Source organism: Prionailurus bengalensis, chromosome B1 (genome assembly GCF_016509475.1).
Source record: "Prionailurus bengalensis isolate Pbe53 chromosome B1, Fcat_Pben_1.1_paternal_pri, whole genome shotgun sequence".
NCBI lineage: Eukaryota > Metazoa > Chordata > Mammalia > Carnivora > Felidae > Prionailurus > Prionailurus bengalensis.
In genome coordinates this window covers 191572401-191596016 of record NC_057344.1, presented here as the reverse complement: position 1 = coordinate 191596016, position 23616 = coordinate 191572401, and positions in this window count along the sequence as shown.

The following is a 23616-nucleotide window of genomic DNA, read 5'->3' as shown; positions in this document are numbered from 1 at the left end:
TCAGTACTGCCTGGAGTTAAAAAACACTGATTTCTGGGCTGATACCTGGGATTTCCAGTTCAGTAGGTCTGGAGTGTTGCCAAGAATTTGTATTTTTTACAAATTCCCTGGATATGCTGCTAACTTCTGGTCTAGGGTCAACACTTTGAGTACCACTGAGTGTTACTCTCCGTCTCTCTGGCTCCAGTCTGTCCTTGGAAACATATTAATCATCATCAAGCATCTATAGCAAAGGCAGGTAGAATTCCTGTTTGACTCCTGTTTACAGCATCTGTTTACTTATTTGTGTATTTAGTTAGTTTTATATTGGTATCTTAATTTTGTTCTTTTGCTCAAAATGGCCTGTTGCCAAATTTCATACCATCTCCTTTTAAGAAGATAGTGCCAAAAACAAAACACAAACCAACAAGCAAAGAACCAAAAATCCCTGCCATTCTCTTTTAATGGACTTATTAACTGGTGATACAGTAACTGATAATATTTTTGTTTTCATTCAGCTAGAGACAAATTGACATCCCACCTCCTAAAAATAATTAACTGAATGCTATGAATTCCAATCTGCTAATGTTATGCCTTTCTTGTTCCCTTTTTGTTTTTTACTCATTATTTTCCCTAAATCTTGGTTTTTGCACCTTGTTACTTTTTAATTTTGTTTCATAACATTTTTATAAGCAATTTAAAATCTTTTGAAAAACAGGGCAAGGTATAAATAATGAATAATATACCCTTCAAGGCCTGTTAAAATGCTGCCACACACAAGAATGTCTTTGCTCTCACAATCTTAAAATAATCTTAAGATAACGATGTTCTCTTCTGAATTTTCTTAGAATATTATTTATGCCCCTTGCATGTCATGAATTTTTAAAATGTTGTAATGTTTTAAATTATGCAGTATTTAATAGTTCAGTAGAAAATATGCAACATAAACATAAGGCAGGGCACATATCAATACAACAGAAGCCCATTAACTTACCTTCTAACTTGATATGTCTACTATTACAAATACTTCTGGGACCATCCTCGACATGTATCCTTGTTCCATAAGCAAGTGCTCCTCGAGGGCTGACTTTAACTGTATAGCTGAATGGAACTGCCAGATTATAGGATATATGTATGATCAATTTTATGACATATTCTAGATTGTTTTCCAAAGTGGTTGTACCACTTTGCATTTCTTGTAGTACCAGATGAGAATTATTCTTACTTTAAAGCTTTAGTTTTCAGAATTCATTATATCCTCCAGATACAAATCTGTGCAGTTATATGCATTATAGATTTCTTAATATTGTCTTTTGATGAACTGAAGTTTTAAATTTTAATATAATTGAATTTACCAGTATTTACTTTTATGCTGAACAAGTTTTAGGAAAAATTTAGTTATAAAGATAGTCTTCTATACTTTTTAAGTTTCTTTCTAATTTTAGTTGTTACCCATTTGAATCTGTCATATATGGCATAATAGTAGGGATCTATCTATATTTATTTTTCTAAATAATAAACATGTCAACATTATAAATTGAATAGGCTCTCCTTTTCTCTGTGGTCTTCAGTGTCAGCTCATATATAACAAATTTCCATATATTAGTGATTTTGTTTTTGGAACATGTTTTATTCCAAACAGAATAAATTTGTTCAATTTGTCCAACTCTGTACAAATACCACCCATTCTTTATGTAATGTAGCTTCATAATAATATTAATATTTGGAATAACATGTTTACGCATGCTTTTATTCTGTTTCCTCTAACTTTTTTGGCCTTTATCTCTTTCACATGTATTCAAGGGTCAGCCAATTAAATTCCTGAAGAAAGGAACAATGAAGTTTTCATCAGAATTGCATTGAACCTAGTGATCAGTTTGGAAATAGATAGCACCTGTATGATATTGAACTTTCCCATCCATTCATATGCTGTACCATTCAATTTATTTTGATGTTCTTTTATGTTAGTCATCAAAGTCATAATTTTCCCATAAATATATTGTGCATATTTTGTTTATTCCTAGGTACTTTAATTTTTGTTGCTATTGTATATATTATTTTTTGATTTTATTGCTGTCTATTTTGGCTTATTTATAGGTTTTAAAGTTATTTTTAAAAATGTGAACAGTTATATCTTCTACAGATAATAAGTGCTTTGTTTTCTTCTCTGTCTATTGATCTATTATCTATCTATCTATCTATCTATCTATCATCTATCTATCTATCTATATCTTTCTATTATGTCTTGAGGATAATGTTAAGTGGTTGCAGTGGTGGTGACACACTTGTCTTGTTCGTGATGCTGGGAGAGGGGGTTGGAAAGAGGCTTCTAAATTTTTTTGTGGGAGAGGTGGAGTGCATATACCTTCGTAAGATTAAGGGAGTTCCATTATAGTCCTAGTTTGGTGAGAGATTTTATTACAAATAATGCTAAGTTTCATGAAATTACTTTCTCTCCTAATATATAACTAGATAGATGAAATATACATTTTGTATATTAAACCACCCTTCTATTCCTATGATAAATCCAAATTAGTTATGGTAAATTATTTTTTTAATTGTAACTTTTAACACTATTGAATTTTGTTTGAAAATGTTTGATTTAGATTCTTGCATTTATTATAATAAGTGATATTGGCCTATGGTTTTCCTTTTTTTTAACGTTTTATTTATTTTTGAGACAGAGAGAGACAGAGCATGAACAGGGGAGGGGCAGAGAGAGAGGGAGACACAGAATCAGAAGCAGGCTCGAGGCTCTGTGCCATCAGCCCAGAGCCCGACACGGGGCTCGAACTCACGGACCGCGAGATCGTGACCTGAGCTGAAGTCGGAGGCTTAACCGACTGAGCCACCCAGGCGCCCCTCCTTTTATTTTTTTTAAGTAATCTCTATACCCAACATAGGCTTGAAGTCACAACCCTAAGATCAAGAGTCATATGCTCTACCGACTGAGCCAGCCAGGTGCCCCTGAGTTTCCTTTTTATACCACGGTTGTCTGTCTTCGGAAATAAGGTTGCACTAGTTTCATAGAACCAATTGCATACTGGAGAGACTTTTAAACAAATGTAATAATCTGTTGCACAATGATTTTGCAAAAGTCACCTGAAAGTCATCAGGAACTGAATTTTTCTTTGAGATACAAATTACCCTCTACCTTATTTAACTGTTGTTTATACACAATGGAATAATAAGTTTTTGAATGTATTAAATTATTTTTAATCACCCTATACGTCTGAAGATGAGGTATCATCAAGTAAGTCTTCTTAGATTTGCCAACATGTACCAATATGTAACTTGAGTTTTTATGTTTATTTTTTTATGTTTATTTTGAGAGAGAGAGAGAGAGTGTGTGTGTGCATGAGTGGAGGAGGGGTAGAGAGAAAGGAGAGAGAGAATCCCAAGCAGGCTCTGCACCATCAGCACAAAGCCTGACATGGGGCTTAATCTTATGAACCATGAGATCATGACCTGAGCTGCAACCAAGAGTCAGATGTTTAACTGACTGAGCCACCCAAGCACCCCAGCTGAGTTATTAAATAATAAAAAACACAAGGCAGGTAAATAGGGAAGGGAGTAATAGACAAAAGGATCAACAAATGGGAAAACTTAAGGGCATTTTAAAGCTTTGGTATATGCAAGGAAATAGCAGCAGATCCATGCTACTAAATATAAAGCTTTGGTGGGGGAATGACAGAAGTAGATAGTAGGTAAACAGAGGCAAGTTCAGATAGTTTCATCTATCTTATGATATCCTTTCTCCAGAAGACAAATGGCCACTTGATGGCCTTGAGTTTGGCCAAAGAGGATACCAGGGCTCCTGTTAAAAGAAGTAACAGATGCCTTTGGACACCCTGTTGTATGTTGTTGCCATTACTGAAACACACTGAACCTCCAAGGTAGGTTTCCTCTGGAACATTCTTGGGGAGATGGGTCAGGGTCTGGAGGTTATTCCCTCTTGAAACTTAGTGTAGGTCTATTAAGTTAGCAAACTTTTGCATGCATGAGAACTTATTATAGAAATTGTAATAGAGTTTAGAATAATGAAGGTCTGAGGTACAGAAAATAGTGGGATCTCTACAATAAGCATGGATAAGGGAAATGGCTGTTATCATTAAAGTATATAGGAGGATTTCTCTAGGGCGAAAAATGAGAGTTAACAGTTTGGAATAATTTCCCTATGTAGTTTTATTAGGCAAACAATCATTAAACAGGAAGTACATGAGAAATAGGAGGGATTAGTGGTTGGGATAATAAGAAGGCTGTGTTTGGAATTTTCTCCTTAAAAATGAACGTAGTAGAGGAAAATTCAGGTAAAGGGGCATTTAAAGGGAGGATTTTGCTGGATTTTGGTTTGAGTGAAAATACAGAACAGGGAATTGGTTGATGATGAAGATGATGATAATTTTAGTTCAAGACCTATTCAAATCCCTATAAATTTCAGAGAATGGATAGAACCCACAGGATCTTTCCAAAGGATTTTTTTTTGGGGGGGATGGGTTCTTAGAAATTCTTAACTGTAGTACAGGCAAGAAAGGACTAAAATTTACCTTGCTTCCAAGAAATGGGAAAAATTTGACCCCAACCTAGTGTCTTCCCTACACCAAGTACATTATCCTTTACCACGTGTGTTAGCAAATAGATGTCAGATGTTAAAGTATTGACTGAGGAAACCAAAGTAAAACACCATATTCATTTGGGATGAGAAACCCTTGGTTAAAAGTATGGTACCAAAAATGTTAGTGTTCTTAATTACTTGTTGAATTAATTACCCTTTCTGGGACTTAGTTGTTCTAGCCATAAGATAGGCTGAACTGTGCGTAATTCCTTTCTACTATAACATTATACCACTCTTTGTAAGAATGCAGCTCCCATCTTGTAGTGACCATTGGTGTGTGTGTGTGTGTATGTGTGTGTGTGTGTGTGTGTGTGTGTGTGTGTCTTTGCCTGGCCAGCATCTATTTCCCTTTCTTCAGTTAATAGTATTTAGATTTAGTTTGAGAATTTGATGATACCTGTTTTCTGTTTATTATAATAGAAGTGTCATAACTGCAGACACTAATGTACCTCCAACATGTGATATGTGCCCGGCATATGATAGGTGTCTAATACATATTTGTTGGATATTTGTTGAATAATATAGCTCGGCAGTGGGTGGGGGGTTTCATTTCCTGCTTCCAAGGAGATGCTAGTGACCCAAGTCTAGCTGATAAAAAACTATCCTGGTGATATTGTGTTTGTTTTCAAAAGAAATACGTATAAAATCCAAGTTTGCCAGGTTAGGTTCAATTTTATGATTTTTTTCCATTGAGGTAGAAAACTCTACTTCTAAATTTGAAGGTAAATTGAAGGAGTTCCTGGGAGGAGAACTCCAAGAACTGTAAGCAACCCACAGGAAAGCAGAAGTGAGGAGAGGAGAGGAGGGAAGAGGGGAGGGGAGGGAAGGAAAGGAAGGAAGGGAGAAACATTATATGAGTATAATGTTGCATTTTATTTTTTTAATGTTTATTTATTTTGAGAGAGAAAGAGAGATCGAGATCAAGCAGGGGAGGGGCCAAAAGAGAGAGAGAGAATCCTAAGCAGGCTCCAAGCTGACAGCATGGAGCCCAACACAGGGCTCGAAATCACATAGAACCATGAGATTATGACCTGAGCCGAAATCAAGAGTCAGTCGTTTAACTGACTGAGCCACCCAGGTGTCCCTATAATGTTGCATTTTAATCTGAATGTTAAGTTCCTGAACATAGTACACAATCAACAGTAGCTTGCCTTCCCGATTTCATAGTGATGAAATCGAGTGAAAATTAATACATCCAGCGGGAGCTCAAAGAACAGGAAAGAAAGACAGGGAAGGAGAAGATTGGAGGAAAAAAGGAGGAAAGAAAGGAAGACAGAAAGAGGCAAGTCAATTACTATATAACTAAACTCAGACTTTCTGGAATGAGGTTTTCATATGATCTTGAGGGTGTGTTTACACCTTCTAGAAATACCTCCTATCCTTCCTACCTATTTTACCCTGAGTCACTCACTGCCTACATCTGGGCATCAGTTTTAATAGGTGGGATTCAAAGTAGAAACCAAAGTATTGTATAGGAGTAAGATTCAGATCCTTTGCCTAAGGGAAGTTGATATGGTATTTTGTTTCGAAAAGTCATCTGTATGCACCACCACCAATCTCCAGGGGTCAATTATGAGGCAGCATTTGCTTTGCTGCACAGCAAATTATACAGTCTACAGACTGACAAGATCAAAAGGAAGATGCCATCATGGAAAGAGTTACTACAGGTGTCAAATGAAATGTCACTCTAATTATACACACACACACACACACACACACACACACCCTTTTGTGAAATGTTTATAGAAAATAATGCATATGGGAGTTGCTTTGTGTGAAAATGTCTGCAACAGCCTAATCACTTTCTGTTTGAAACACATGCTTTTGAATTACTTTTAACAGAACACTTGTAATATTGCATAGTTGAGATGTCTCATTTTGTGCTTTTCAAATGACTAGTTTTGGAATTGGAAGTATATGACTAAAAATAAAACTAGGATTTTAATAGAGTGAAGTTAATTTAGAAGATTTTAACCAGCAGGCTGGGATAGACAAGAATTGGCCATAGTTCATTCGTTATAATTGACATAGAGAAAGACCAAGGAACTTCCTCCCTGAAGTGGCTGGCCAAGTATTTATTCATTCCTTGGCCTTCTGGAAGTTAATGTAGGTATATATACATGTAAATGCCTCATGGAGAGTAGGGAGGCAGCCAGGAGGCTTTGCAGGACCCCAGTTGCCCTGTGTTTGTGTCTATATAATGCTCCTTGCAATACCAGTTAGTGTCCCTAAAACCCATCACAATGACTTTGCATTCCCACATGTGGTGACTCTATGTTTTAGGGGGGTGTTTCTTCAGGTATGGTCTGGGGACAGTACCCTTCATGGTCTCTCAGAGTGCTTGTTTAAATTGTGATTCCTAGGGGCGCCCAGGTGGCTCAGTCGGTTGAGCATCCGACTTCAGCTCAGGTCATGATCTCACAGCTCGTGGGTTTGAGCCCCGCATCAGGCTCTGTGCTGACAACTCAGAGCCTGGAGCTGCTTCGGATTCTGTGTCTCCCTCTCTCTCTGCCCCTCCCCTGCTCATGCTCTCTCTCTGTCTCAAAAATAAATAAACATTAAAAATTTAAAAAGGGGCGCCTGGGTGGCGCAGTCGGTTAAGCGTCTGACTTCAGCCAGGTCACGATCTCGCGGTCCCTGAGTTCGAGCCCCGCGTCGGGCTCTGTGCTGATGGCTCAGAGCCTGGAGCCTGTTTCCGATTCTGTGTCTCCCTCTCTCTCTGCCCCTCCCCCGTTCATGCTCTGTCTCTCTCTGTCCCAAAAATAAATAAACGTTGAAAAAAAAAATTAAAAAAAAATTAAAAAAAAAATTGTGATTCCTGGAGCGCCTGGGTAGCTCAGTCAGTTGAGCATGTGACTCTTGATTTGGGCTCAGGTCATGATCCAACAGTTGTGAGTTGGAGCCCCCGTCAGGCTCTGTGCTGACAGTGCCCAGCCTGGTTGGGATTCTCATTTCCTTTCTCTCTAACTCTCTCTCTCTTTCTCTCAAAATAAATAAATAAAGCTTAAGAGAATGTGATTCCTGAGCCTCACACTAAGCCCCTGTCATTTCTTGTGGGGGCACTGGAGAAACCCACAGTAGGAAATTTACAATTTGACCAGAAACAACACGACCTATTATCATGCTACAATTAAGAGAAAATATTCAAACTGAATTGCCTGGCTTTCAGTTCAGGTCCCACCAGTTAGTTATAAGCTGTGAAACATTAAGTTACTTAATTTTCTTATACCTTAGTTTCCTTGTCTTTAAAAGAGGCACAGATAACACATTATACAATAATACCCAAATTACACATATATTGTGAAAATTAAACAAGTTAATAGTCGGAGCATCTTATAGAAGTGCTAAGCTCTAAATAAGTTTCAGTTAATGTTATTTTAGAGATGGTCCCAGATGAGGGAATTCTCCTTAAATAGCTTCTCCAGATCTGCCCCATTGCTTCATAGTATTTCCTTTATTTTGATTTCCAAGCTCCAAGAGGGTAAGGATTGTGCTGATTTGCTTTTGCTTTTGCACAGTGCCCGGGATATTGTACTGTGAATAGTTTAAAAAATTTGATTTAATTTAATTCTGCTTTCTGTTTCCTTATCAGAACCACTGGCAAAGGATTAATAGTCAACAGTTTTCTGACTCAGAGAAAATTAACCTTAGTTTTTTAAGATTGAGAAAAATGTGTGGGCTCTTCAAACATAGTAAGTTTCTGGACTTTATCAAAATCTGCCCTATAAAATACAGTCTTACATTTCTCTATGTTGTTGGGTTTTTTTTCTCCCTCCTTTTTCATAGAAGGAACCTAGTCCTGTTCCTGCTTGCCTCCTAGCCTTATCCCGTGCTGAGCTCCAGATCTGGGCATACACTTTCCACTTTCCACCAAGGGCCACAAACTATCTTAGTCAAGGGTTCCCACACCTGCTGCACTATCTACCTGGAAAGTTTTCTTGGAATCTTCCTCACGTCTGTTCTAAATGGATCTGTGTCTTTTTCTGATGAGCAACTTGTGGTGGGAGCCTTGTCTCCTTTATCCCTATATCGCCAAGGCCTGGCAAAGGGCATTCCTAACATTTCAATTCAAGAAAGGAAAGAAATAAGGGAACTGCAGCCTAGGATTCTTCAATTTGTTTGAGTTCTCCTCATAATCATTTGCATAGACATCCATCTAGGTTATTATTATCTCAGTACAAACATGACATTGGACCTGCTATGGGCCAGACTGGTCAGTGAGAAAGAGTGATCAGGCTAAAGAACATTCCTTCAGAGGAACATCCCAAACATACCCTGAAAGACACTTGTAAGGATTCTCCTCAGCTAGCCTCAAAAGTCATTCAGTCACACTTCCCTTACATTCTTTCAATCATGGGCTGATATCAGTGCCAGTCAGGATTTAAGGGAAGGGAACTAACAAGAGCATGTATCAATATGGGGCACTTGACTCATCAGTGGGGAGGAGGAAGATCTTTCAAGACAACCCACCATACTCTCCCTTGAATTTTTCTGCCTCCTCAAGTTATGGAGAATCACGTCATCATGAACGCTTTTAGATGTGCTACATCTGACTCCACCATGTACCAGGCACCTGATACATATACGGGAGCTAACAATACCATACCTACGTTGTAAGGTTACTGTGCAAATGAAAGAGAATATTGGCACAGCTTCTGCTATAAAGTAGGTGCTTGGTAAATGTTAGCTATTGTTAATATTATTTTCATAATTTAAGAATTAAATATTTAACATGACAAAGAGATAAAGTATAAGATTTATGGTATTTTTCCCTCTCAAAAAAATCTTTAAATCAGCCCCCATTCTGAATGTCATTAAACAATGTAAGATTATACATTTTAAACTCAGTTTCAATATATTTTATATACAGGTGGCCCTTAAATCTGAAAAGAAATCAATAACATTTAAATGCTCTATTGATTTCAATTTACCAACAATAGTGTGTAGCCAGAAACTTGCAAATATCCTTTATCCAGATGAATTGTTGATAACATAGTGTACCAAAATACTTGGCCTTTATGTCATTAAATTAAATGCCTTTTTCTAACTAATGAAAATGCCTTGTGTATCAAGAACATCCAAACCTATCCAAAATAATCCTAATCCATCTTCCTTTATTTTTTAGGAAGCCTATGCCTGAGAGATTAAGTTGCTTGACCAAATCCATTCCACACAATTATTCTCCCAGAGAGGATTGTGCTTGTGTCTCTGTGGGTTTGTGACCTTGTTACTAACAAGTGCAAACTGCTGTACTGGCTCCCTACCAGATGTTACCAAAAGTAAAAAAAAAAAAAAAAAAAAAAAAAAAAAAAACAAAACTGCTATGCAAGGGATCATTCTACTTTGGCCATCAAAGTGTTATCTTTCAATTAGAGAAACAAGTAAAAACCTTGGGAAAACAAAGGGCAAGAGTGTATACTGATGACATTTCTGAGTAAAATCAGAATCACTGACCCCTGAAGATGATTTGTTTTGAGATGTATGGCAAAATGAATTTCCAATAATGTAGTTTCTATTATGACTTCAAATCTGGCAAAGGTATCCAGGGGTCAATTAATGCAATCTCCCCTACCTAAGCCAAGACCCAAATACATTTCAGTGCAGCAAGAATGGACCTTTTTCTTCTAAAATTGCTAGCAAAAAAATTTCTTCTAATGCCATTTCTTATGCAGATGATAAAACATCTGCTCTTGAATCCAGAAAACACTTCCTTATCCATTTTCCCCAAATTTCTTATTCTGAATATGGAGGAACAGAAATTCAGAGACCTTGTCCAGTGCTATTTTCCAGGGCCAGCTTTGTCAATACACCACACCTCCTGACTGTGTTATAGACCTCAGACAGTTCCTAAAACATCTACATTTGTATTATAAATAGGAATGTAAATGTTACATTGTCAACATTAAATATCAATTTCAATAATGCCTGAGAACTTCATAAGGATAAGAGCCATCTTTTCATCTCTAATTCCCAGTTTTTCTCACACTGTCACCATTAAGAAATCTCTTTTTTTATGACAGCATTGGCTTGCTTTTTCTGGACTATCATGACCTAGTGGTTTCTTCCATAACTCTCCCAATGGCTACTGTGTGCACAATATGTTCCAGAGACTGTACAAAATATATTATATATTATATATTATATATTATATGTTATACTATATGTTGTGCTATGTTATATTATATTATATATTATTATGTGTATATATAAATATATATATATTTTTTTTTCATTTAATTCTAACAACCTTACTGAACAGATTTTCAGAACAGTCTTAGTACTTGTGTTCTATGACATGAAAACTAATGGTATGGTGGGATTAGAAATTGATACTATGTTTTCTGGCTCTAAAGCCCAGTATCAAGTCCTTAAATATGATACTCTTCTGCCTTCGAGTGTCCTTGCAAGATGCTTTTTGCCATTCCTAAGCTGGATTTGTCTCTACTCTCTTACCAACTCTTACTAAGTGAAGTAGTATAACTGAACTGTGATTAGGAATCTGAGACATTTCCTGGGACACACTAGATAAGTGGGCTGGATTCCTGTGTCTCGAAGGCAGTAGTAGAACAGTGAGGTTTCTTCCACTCTCCTTTTTTGTGGTCAGAGATCAGTGAGAGGACTAGATTCATTTCTGTATGGAAGGAAGTGCCACATCTCCCCTCTTCTTTTTCTTGAGACATACTCAGGGCTTAGTAGTCTGTCAAGAGTGATGCTTTTCCTGGGCTGGCTCCATCTTATTCCATTCCCTCTGGTACTGGTGAGCGGGGTGTGTTCCTATCGCATGACAATGGTGAGATTGCACCCTGAGGTCTGAGAGGGGAGAGAGAACAAGATTATAGATCACAAGGAAGGAACTTCACTTAGTTATTCCAATCTGAACCACTGAGAAGGTGGTTAACACCGGAGTGCAATGTTCCAAATAGAACATAACTAATGGCCAAGCAAGGCAAACACTATAGCCACTCTGACCAAGTTTGGATAAGCTATAGACAAGACTCCTTATGACCACAAAAGTGGCTAACCATCCTCATCTGATATGCACTGCCTTCTTTGAGTGACTGCTCCTTCTTTAGTATAGCAATTCTAACTCCACTTTGTTCTGCCTGCCTCCTAGTTCAGATTTATTCTTATACCCAGTCATTAAATAGCATTCACTTTTTTTTATGGTTAAATTAAACTGTTTATTTTTATTTATTTATTTATTTTTATATATGAAATTTATTGACAAATTGGTTTCCATACAACACCCAGTGCTCATCCCAAAAGGTGCCCTCCTCAATACCCATCACCCACCCACCCCTCCCTCCCACCCCCCATCAGCCCTCAGTTTGTTCTCAGCTTTTAACAGTCTCTTATGCTTTGGCTCTCTCCCACTCTAACCTCTTTTTTTTTTTCCTTCCCCTCCCCCATGGGTTCCTGTTAAGTTTCTCAGGATCCACATAAGAGTGAAACCATATGGTATCTGTCTTTCTCTGTATGGCTTATTTCACTTAGCATCACACTCTTCAGTTCCATCCACGTTGCTACAAAAGGCCATATTTCATTTTTTCTCATTGCCACGTAGTATTCCATTGTGTATATAAACCACAATTTCTTTATCCATTCATCAGTTGATGGACATTTAGGCTCTTTCCATAATTTGGCTATTGTTGAGAGTGCTGCTATGAACATTGGGGTACAAGTGGCCCTATGCATCAGTACTCCTGTATCCCTTGGATAAATTCCTAGCAGTGCTATTGCTGGGTCATAGGGTAGGTCTATTTTTAATTTTCTGAGGAACCTCCACACTGCTTTCCAGAGCGGCTGCACCAATTTGCATTCCCACCAACAGTGCAAGAGGGTTCCCGTTTCTCCACATCCTATCCAGCATCTATAGTCTCCTGATTTGTTCATTTTGGCCACGCCATTCTGACTGGCGTGAGGTGATATCTGAGTGTGGTTTTGATTTGTATTTCCCTGATAAGGAGCAACGCTGAACATCTTTTCATGTGCCTGTTGGCCATCTGGATGTCTTCTTTAGAGAAGTGTCTATTCATGTTTTCTGCCCATTTCTTCACTGGGTTATTTGTTTTTCGGGTGTGGAGTTTGGTGAGCTCTTTATAGATTTTAGATACTAGCCCTTTGTCCGATATGTCATTTGCAAATATCTTTTCCCATTCCGTTGGTTGCCTTTTAGTTTTGTTGGTTGTTTCCTTTGCTGTGCAGAAGCTTTTTATCTTCATAAGGTCCCAGTAATTCACTTTTGCTTTTAATTCCCTTGCCTTTGGGGATGTGTTGAGTAAGAGATTGCTATGGCTGAGGTCAGAGAGGTCTTTTCCTGCTTTCTCCTCTAAGGTTTTGATGGTTTCCTGTCTCACATTTAGGTCCTTTATCCATTTTGAGTTTATTTTTGTGAATGGTGTGAGAAAGTGGTCTAGTTTCAACCTTCTGCATGTTGCTGTCCAGTTCTCCCAGCACCATTTGTTAAAGAGGCTGTCTTTTTTCCATTGGATGTTCTTTCCTGCTTTGTCAAAGATGAGTTGGCCATACGTTTGTGGGTCTAGTTCTGGGGTTTCTATTCTATTCCATTGGTCTATGTGTCTGTTTTGGTGCCAATACCATGCTGTCTTGATGATGACAGCTTTGTAGTAGAGGCTAAAGTCTGGGATTGTGATGCCTCCTGCTTTGGTCTTCTTCTTCAAAATTCCTTTGGCTATTCTGGGCCTTTTGTGGTTCCATATGAATTTTAGGATTGCTTGTTCTAGTTTTGAGAAGAATGCTGGTGCAATTTTCATTGGGATTGCATTGAATGTGTAGATAGCTTTGGGTAGTATTGACATTTTGACAATATTTATTTTTCCAATCCATGAGCAGGGAATGTCTTTCCATTTCTTTAAATCTTCTTCAATTTCCTTCATAAGCTTTCTATAGTTTTCAGCATACAGATCCTTTACATCTTTGGTTAGATTTATTCCTAGGTATTTTATGCTTCTTGGTGCAATTGTGAATGGGATCAGTTTCTTTATTTGTCTTTCTGTTGCTTCATTGTTAGTGTATAAGAATGCAACTGATTTCTGTACATTGATTTTGTATCCTGCAACTTTGCTGAATTCCTGTATCAGTTCTAGCAGACTTTTGGTGGAGTCTATCGGATTTTCCATGTATAATATCATGTCATCTGCAAAAAGTGAAAGCTTGACTTCATCTTTGCCAATTTTGATGCCTTTGATTTCCTTTTGTTGTCTGATTGCTGATGCTAGAACTTCCAGCACTATGTTAAACAACAGCGGTGAGAGTGGGCATCCCTGTCGTGTTCCTGATCTCAGGGAAAAAGCTCTCAGTTTTTCCCCATTGAGGATGATGTTAGCTGTGGGCTTTTCATAAATGGCTTTTATGATCTTTAAGTATGTTCCTTCTATCCCGACTTTCTCAAGCGTTTTTATTAAGAAAGCGTGCTGAATTTTGTCAAAGGCCTTTTCTGCATCGGTTGACAGGATCATATGGTTCTTATCTTTTCTTTTATTAATGTGATGTATCACGTTGATTGATCTGCGAATGTTGAACCAGCCCTGCATCCCAGGAATGAATCCCACTTGATCTTGGTGAATAATTCTTTTTATATGCTGTTGAATTCGATTTGCTAGTATCTTATTGAGAATTTTTGCATCCATATTCATCAGGGATATTGGCCTGTAGTTCTCTTTTTTTACTGGGTCTCTGTCTGGTTTAGGAATCAAAGTAATACTGGCTTCATAGAATGAGTCTGGAAGTTTTCCTTCCCTTTCTATTTCTTGGAATAGCTTGAGAAGGATAGGTATTATCTCTACTTTAAACATCTGGTAAAACTCCCCTGGGAAGCCATCTGGTCCTGGACTCTTATTTGTTGGGAGATTTTTGATAACCGATTCAATTTCTTCGCTGGTTATGGGTCTGTTCAAGCTTTCTATTTCCTCCTGATTGAGTTTTGGAAGAGTGTGGGTGTTTAGGAATTTGTCCATTTCTTCCAGGTTGTCCAGTTTGTTGGCATATAATTTTTCATAGTATTCCCTGATAATTGTTTGTATCTCTGAGGGATTGGTTGTAATAATTCCATTTTCATTCATGATTTTATCTATTTGGGTCATCTCCCTTTTCTTTTTGAGAAGCCTGGCTAGAGGTTTGTCAATTTTGTTTATTTTTTCAAAAAACCAACTCTTGGTTTCGTTGATCTGCTCTACAGTTTTTTTAGATTCTATATTGTTTATTTCTGCTCTGATCTTTATTATTTCTCTTCTTCTGCTGGGTTTAGGCTGCCTTTGCTGTTCTGCTTCTATTTCCTTTAGGAGTGCTGTTAGATTTTGTATTGGGATTTTTCTTGTTTCTTGAGATAGGCCTGGATTGCAATGTATTTTCCTCTCAGGACTGCCTTCGCTGCGTCCCAAAGCGTTTGGATTGTTGTATTTTCATTTTCGTTTGTTTCCATATATTTTTTAATTTCTTCTCTAATTGCCTGGTTGACCCACTCATTCGTTAGTAGGGTGTTCTTTAACCTCCATGCTTTTGGAGGTTTTCCAGACTTTTTTCTGTGGTTGATTTCAAGCTTCATAGCATTGTGGTCTGAAAGTATGCATGGTATAATTTCAATTCTTGTATACTTAGGAAGGGCTGTTTTGTGACCCAGTATATGATCTATCTTGGAGAATGTTCCATGTGCACTCGAGAAGAAAGTATATTCTGTTGCTTTGGGATGCAGAGTTCTAAATATATCTGTCAAGTCCATCTGATCCAATGTCTCATTCAGGGCCCTTGTTTCTTTATTGACCGTGTGTCTAGATGATCTATCCATTTCTGTAAGTGGGGTGTTAAAGTCCCCTGCAATTACCACATTCTTATCAATAAGGTTGCTTATGTTTATGAGTAATTGTTTTATATATTTGGGGGCTCCGGTGTTCGGCGCATAGACATTTATAATTGTTAGCTCTTCCTGATGGATAGACCCTGTAACTATTATATAATGTCCTTCTTCATCTCTTGTTACAGCCTTTAATTTAAAGTCTAGTTTGTCTGATATAAGTATGGCTACTCCAGCTTTCTTTTGGCTTCCAGTAGCATGATACACAGTTCTCCATCCCCTCACTCTCAATCTAAAGGTGTCCTCAGGTCTAAAATGAGTCTCTTGTAGACAGAAAATAGATGGGTCTTGTTTTTTTATCCATTCTGATACCCTATGTCTTTTGGTTGGCGCATTTAATCCATTTACATTCAGTGTTATTATAGAAAGATACGGGTTTAGAGTCATTGTGATGTCTGTATGTTTTATGCTTATAGTGATGTCTCTGGGACTTTGTCTCACAGGGTCCCCCTTAGGATCTCTTGTAGGGCTGGTTTAGTGGTGACAAATTCCTTCAGTTTTTGTTTGTTTGGGAAGACCTTTATCTCTCCTTCTATTCTAAATGACAGACTTGCTGGATAAAGGATTCTCGGCTGCATATTTTTTCTGTCTAGCACCCTGAAAATCTCGTGCCAATCCTTTCTGGCCTGCCAAGTTTCAAAAGAGAGATCAGTCACGAGTCTTATAGGTCTCCCTTTATATGTGAGGGCACGTTTACCCCTTGCTGCTTTCAGAATTTTCTCTTTATCCTTGTATTTTGCCAGTTTCACTATGATATGTCGTGCAGAAGATCGATTCAAGTTACGTCTGAAGGGAGTTCTCTGTGCCTCTTGGATTTCAATGCCTTTTTCCTTCCCCAGTTCAGGGAAGTTCTCAGCTATTATTTCTTCAAGTACCCCTTCAGCACCTTTCCCTCTCTCTTCCTCCTCTGGGATACCAATTATGCGTATATTATTTCTTTTTAGTGTATCACTTAGTTCTCTAATTTTCCCCTCATACTCCTGGATTTTTTTATCTCTCTTTTTCTCAGCTTCCTCTTTTTCCATAACTTTATCTTCTAGTTCACCTATTCTCTCCTCTGCCTCTTCAAGCCGAGCTGTGGTGGTTTCCATTTTGTTATGCATTTCGTTTAAAGCGTTTTTCAGCTCCTCGTTACTGTTCCTTAGTCCCTTGATCTCTGTAGCAAGAGATTCTCTGCTGTCCTGTGTACTGTTTTCAAGCCCAGAGATTAATTTTATGACTATTATTCTAAATTCACTTTCTGTTATATTATTTAAATCCTTTTTGATCAGCTCATTAGCTGTTGTTATTTCCTGGAGATTCTTCTGAGGGGAATTCTTCCGCTTGGTCATTTTGGATAGTCCCTGGCATGGTGAGGACCTGCAGGGCACTTCCCCTGTGTTGTGGTGTATAACTGGAGTTGGTGGGCGGGGCCGCAGTCCGACCTGATGTCTGCCCCCAGCCCACCGCTGGGGCCACAGTCAGACTGGTGTGTGCCTTCTCTTCCCCTCTTCTAGGGGCAGGATTCACTGTGGGGTGGCGTGGCCTGTCTGGGCTACTTGCACACTGCCAGGCTTGTGATGCTGGGGATCTGGCATATTAGCTGGGGTCGGTAGGCAAGGTGCACGGCGGCAGGGGGGTGGGCAGGCTTAGCTCGCTTCTCCTTAGGTGATCCACTTCAGGAGGGGCCCTGTGGCAGTGGGAGGGAGTCAGATCCACTGCCGGAGGTTTGGCTCCGCAGAAGCGCAGAGTTGGGTGTTTGCACGGAGCGAGCAATTTCCCTGGCAGGAACCGGTTCCCTTTGGGATTTTGGCTGGGGGATGGGCGGGGGAGATGGCGCTGGCGAGTGCCTTTGTTCCCCACCAAACTGAGCTCTGTCTTCCGGGGGCTCAGCAGCTCTCCCTCCCTTTGTCCTCCAGCCTTCCCGCTTTCTGAACAGAGCTGTTAACTTATGACCTCCCACACGCTAAGTCGCGCTTGCTGTCGGGACACAGTCCATCAGGCCCCTCCGCTTTTGCAAGCCAGACTCAGGGACTCTGCTTGGCCGGCAAGCCGCCCCTCCACCCCGGCTCCCTCCCGCCAGTCCGTGGAGCGCGCACCGCCTCGCCACCCTTCCTACCCTCTTCTGTGGGCCTCTCGTCTGCGCTCGGGTCTGGCGACTCCGTTCTGCTAATCCTCTGGCGGCTTTCTGGGTTATTTAGGCAGGTATAGGTGGAATCTAAGTGAATAGCAGGACGCGCGGTTAGCCCAGCATCCTCCTACGCCGCCATCTTCCCAGAATAGCATTCACTTTTTGATAATATCTGAATTCCAACTGGCCCCGCTTCTCTAAGCCCTGTTTAGAACCCTCTATTATTCTTATCCTATAAAAGGACAATTATCAGAACTGAACAGACACTGAATAGAAAGACATTTTATAAATAAGGAAATAAACAAAAATACCCAAGTCCACAATAGACAAACTGTGGAAGCGGCCCAAGTGTCCATCGACTGATGGGTGGATAAAGAAGATGTGATGTATACATACATGTAGGAGCACCTGAGTGGCTCAGTTGGTTAAGCATCTGACTCTTGATTTCAGTTCAAGTCATTATCTCACAGTTTGTCAGACTGAGACCCGTGCTGGGCTCTGTGATGAAAGTGTGGAGCCTGCTTGGGATTCTCTCTCTCCCCCTGTCTCTTTGCCCCTCTCCCACTCATGCATGCTCTCTCTTTCAAAATAAATAAATAAACAAATCAATAAATAAATAAAACTTAAAATATATACTGTGTGTGGATATATATATATATATATATATATATATATACACAATATGTATATCCACACACACAATAGAATATTATTCAGCTATAAAAAGAATGAAATCTTGCCATTTGTGACAACATGGTTGGAGCTAGAGAGTATAATGTGAAGTAAAATAAGTCAGGTAAAGACAAATACCATGAGATCTCATTCATATGTGGAATTTAAGAAAAAAAACAAACAAGTAAAGTTAAAAAGAGAGAGAGACAAACCAAGAAACAGACTCTTAACTCTAGAGAACAAACTGATGGTTACCAGAGAGGAGGTGGGTAGGGGCATAGCTAAAATGGGTGATGGGCATTAAACAGTACCCTTAACATGATGAAAACAAAAATCCTATAAGAAGCTACTTCCAATTACTTCTTCCTGCCTAGGTTCCCCTGAGGTAAATCATTCCTTTCTGTAGCAAGCTAAATAGCCTAAATATTCTTTTGACTAGAGGTGTGTTTCTGGTGACCTTTAGAAGTGGGCTTTCATGCCATGTTGTCCAAATCACACCACATTCTCCCAACATTATAGTAGCTTTGTATTAGGGGATTTTTAGTCCTTGCCTAGCTACAAATTAGAATTATATCTACTTTTCTATGGGAATATTATGCTTCATGCTATACCTTCCACAGTCAGGAATTTGATCAGGAAAAAATGTGGGTAATATTCAGGAACAAAACATTATCTCGAACCATAAGGATTGGCAGTTTCAGTCCATCAGCCTTACTTTTGTCTGTCTTTGGTGGTAAGGCCAGACTAAGATCTTTAGGTGTGGAGAGCTCTTAAAACATTGCTAATTCTGTTAATTTTTGTCCCTAGTCAGTTTTTTCTGTAAGCACTTGCTTAGCCTGAGTATTAATCAGCCCAGACTGCTGTGTGCAGTTGAAAAGGACCTTTGCCAAGACTGCTGTGGTCAAGTCACACCTTCCAAACTGAGGGAACAAACAGGAAGAAAGAGCAAAAGGCTCCACTTGCCCTTGAGCCCAAGCTACTGCTCTGTTTTAACTGAGAAGCACTGTTAGCAGGTGAGGGGTGTGTGTGTGTGTGTGTGTGTGTGTGTGTGTGTGTGTGTGTGTAGGGGGGGAAGAGGGATTATTTGTATTTGTTTAGCCACTAATGAAACTTATATTATAAATAGAAGGGAAAGGGAGTGGATGTGAAATTTTAGGACTAAAACCTAGGATCCTGCAGCCAAATGCTGGAAGACGCTTCTCAGAGGGCTTATTGTGTATCTGCAAAGGTGAACATTAACCAGGTTTTTAGAGTGACATATGATTAGTGCTTTGATGGGAAAATACCAGAGGCTCCAGGAACTTAGAGCAAGGGGACTTAATTTAGGGCCCACAAGGGACATTCCTGCTGAGACCTGAAGAATGGGTAGACTCACTAGGGCATCAAGGATGGGAAAGAAGCTTGAGGGTGCACACAGTCTATGTGATGGACAGGAAGTAAGAGGATCTTTGCGTGGAAGAACAGAAAGAAACTCCAATGCATAAGGAATGAGGGGGGTTGCTGTGGAATGGGGCTGAACCATGTTAATGGATGTGGACTCAGTGGCCAGTGTGGTTGGTCCACTCCAAATATGACCTTTTGGCCTTTTGGGCAAGAGAAGAAGTGTTCATTCTCACTTTGCATTATCCAGAAAGAGTATTTTTCCTTAGATCCCCCCTTTTCCTGTGCAAGTCAGCTTTCAGGTATCTGCTTCTCTCCTCATCCCTGGACTGATCTCTGTCTGCCCAACAGAGTGTGTGTCCCTGAATAATAGGTTTGTGTTCTTACCTGATGACTCTCTCTGGCAGTCCCTGTGTGTTTGGGAGAAGTTTCTCAGCCACACTGTGCTCTGTAAAAAAAAAAAAAGCAATAATAGTTATCCTTTCATGTATGGTTGTTGTAAAGACTAACTGAATTATTTTGTGGAAAGCAATTCCAAATTGCTAACACATAATTAGCAATTAATAAGTCTTATCTCTAGTTATCTGTGGAACATATGCATTGTTTTGTGCTTGTTCAGAGCCCAGTCTCACTTCTTCTAATAATGGCACCAACATTTATTTTGCATAATTGCTTCTCCCCACTTTAAGTTCATGACCTGGCCTTATACCCCAGTACAGGTATGGGCACATATCCTAGACCTGGCCATTCACAATCACAGTGTTTCAGTCATGAGTACATTATGACCCACTCCAAGTCAATGACACTCAATCCCATGGCTTTTTGCCAGAAATACTAGGAAAGAGAATCTCTTTTTACATGGGCATTACTAGGTGGAATGGAATATCAATCTAGAATGCTCATAATATGGGATTTCCTTCCTGAGAGTGAAGCCAACACAGAACAAAGCACACCTGAAGGATGGAGACCAACAGGTCCCTGACACTCTTTTTTGAGATTCAGCTATGTTTTAAGCAAACATCTTATTTACATTTTTCCTTAACTTAGTAAAAAACAAAACAAAACAAAAACAAAAAAAAACACACCTGTATTTGAGTTTTTATGAGTTTGAGCAAAATGGCTTCTGTCCAAAGAGTTCTAACCCACTGATTTCACTTAAACACTCTCCAATTTGCAAGCTGCTCAAGGAGGGATGAATGTTCTGAGTATCACAATTAACCCAGGAGAGCACTGTTAAGCATAGTTACTATTACTGTATATATTTCATATTCCCTCACAAATGGAACCCCTTTTGGTTCTCAAGTCAAATTGGGTTCATGGATGCAATGACTCAGAACATTTGCAGCCTACCAGAGGTCCTTTGGTCCTGGTTTTACCCACATCCTGGGCCCTTTTGTTTTTATGGGTTATTTCAGACTCTCTACGTTTTTTTTTCCCCTCCCCATTTCAGGAAAACAAATCCATACCATCTGTGCATTTGTACCATTTTTCATGATCCATTCTAGCTCCTCCTGGCTTCTCCATCCTCCATCCCAGTGTTTCTCAGGTCAGGGAGATGCTTTATCTCAACTTCAACTGGGACATCAAAAGATGGGTTTTGGCTCCCAAAGAGACTCAAATAGACTCAAGGGAAAGGGGAAGCATGAAGAAATATTAAAAGAAAAACCAGAATCAGTGAAAAGAAACAACTGGTGTTAAGTGAAATGGGAATCAAGATGGTGAGAGAGTTCAGTGCCTCACTGAAGATTGGTTGAAAAATTTACCCTACAGGATTCTATTATAACAAAGATAGAAGAAAATACAGCCAGTATCCGCATCAAAGGGGCAGGAGTACTTGAAAGGGCAGATAAGTCCAGAAGCTAGGAGCACTGAAATCAGAATCTGTCAAATTAACCACTGTATTTTGGTCAGCTCTGTTTACAGATTAGTGAGAAAAAAAGATCCGCTTTGTTTGATTTATATAACTTCTAAAAACATACACAAAGGCCATCTGTTTTTTCCTTTCTTAAGAACCCTGGGTTTGATTGTCAACTCTACCTACTAATTGCATGACCTTGAAAAATGTTCTAAAACCTCCCAGGCCATCTGATCCACAAGATAACAATGATCATCATCAGTGTCTTGACTCCGAGAACTATTATCAGAACTAAACAAGACACTGAATATAGAGACATTTCCTAAATAATGAAGTACACAAAAATAATAATTATATATACTAGTATTATCATCATTGCAATTATTTTTTGAAACATAAATTGAAGTAGAGACTGAAAAGCATAATTAATTTCTATCATGCAGATTGTTTCATAACTTGCTGTATCAGTGGGCACATTCTTTTCAGAATGACAAAAGCAATACATCAGGGATTTGAATCATTCTTTTCCCAAGAGGAAGGTAGTGAGTTTATGATGATTGATTGTGACCTTGAAAATATAATTATTTCCATGGTACTGAAAATGCAATTTATTCCTTTCTGTATTTAGGACAGTTGGAAGAATTTCACATTGACCTGCAGAAATGGTGGTAGGGCATTTGCAATTCAAAATACAAAAGAGAGCATTGTAGAACCATAGAATCAATCCTTGAATGGTGCTTTGCAAATGGATTAGAATGCATTTGTTAAATGCCCATATATTTAATCACATAGGTTATTTATTATTAATCTTGTTAATCAAAAAAGTAAGAGAAAAATCAAATCATAGGTATCAACTATACCTAACTATTTCCACCTAGGTTTGGTGTGACCCACAATAAATCTAGATTTCAGGCTGTAGAGATTGAGAAAACAGATGGAAGTTCCCAATATTTATCCCAACTCCACAATATAACAAATACATGGTTTCTGACATTTTGGGGTAGAAAGCCAAGGTTCAGTGTTTGTTGGCTTTGTTTCTTCAAACTTAAAAACAACTGCTTTGGGTCTCAATTTCTTTATCTATAACTTGGGAACGCTAATGACTTCTGTACAGACTGATGTCTATAATGGGCTCTATACAGAATAGATGTTCAATAGACAGTAGCTAGTATGAGCACTTCCAAATTTGAAAAACACCATATTATTTCATACTTTATATCTCTATGCTTTTCCTAAACTAGATAAGGATTCTCTTTTGTAACTTTGTAATGAAGAATGGTATTTTTCTTTGTCTTTTTAAAATCCTACATAATCTTATTCTACCTAGTTAGATCCAACTTCCAGAGCCTTTGTGCATTCCTTTTATGCAAATCCCTGAATTCCCATCCATTCCACACCCTACATATTTCTGACTCAATGACTTTTTCCTTACAGTTCCTCCCAATATTTTCTTACCTGAGTACTCTTCTCCATCCGTTCTATTCATCCATACTTTAAGCATCCTTTGAAGCTATGATCAGTTTTTCAGACTGTAGCCTTACTTCTTTAGGGAAAAAAGGTGGTAGAAAGAAGGAGTCAGTTGGATAGGCAGAGTAATCACCTCCCAAAGATGTTCATATACTAACCCATGGATACTGTGAATATTACATGGCAAATGGCAAAGGGAAATTAAGATTTCAGATAAAAGTTAAGGTTGTTAATCAGCTGACTTTAGGGTAGGGAGATTATCCTGGTTTATCTATGTGGGCCAAATATAATAATAAAAGTTGTTAAATGAATAACAAGGCAAAAAAAAAAAAAGCCAGCGTCGGAATCATGCATCATGAGAAAGACTCAGCTTGCCAAGAGAGACTTGCTGCTTTTGAAGATGGAAAGGAGTCACAAGCTGAGGAAGGCAGGTGACTTCTAGAAGCTGAAAATGCAAGGAAATTTATTCTCCTCCAGAGATTCCACTAAGGATTGTAGCCTTGCTAACATCTTGACTTTAGCCCAGGAAGAGCTATTTGTGACAGCTGACCTCTAGAACTATAAACGACATAAGATAATAAATTTGTGTTATTTTAAGCCCCCAAGTTTGTGGTAATTTGTTACAGAAGCAATAGGAATCAATACATTCAGCAAACTTCTTCTGCAAG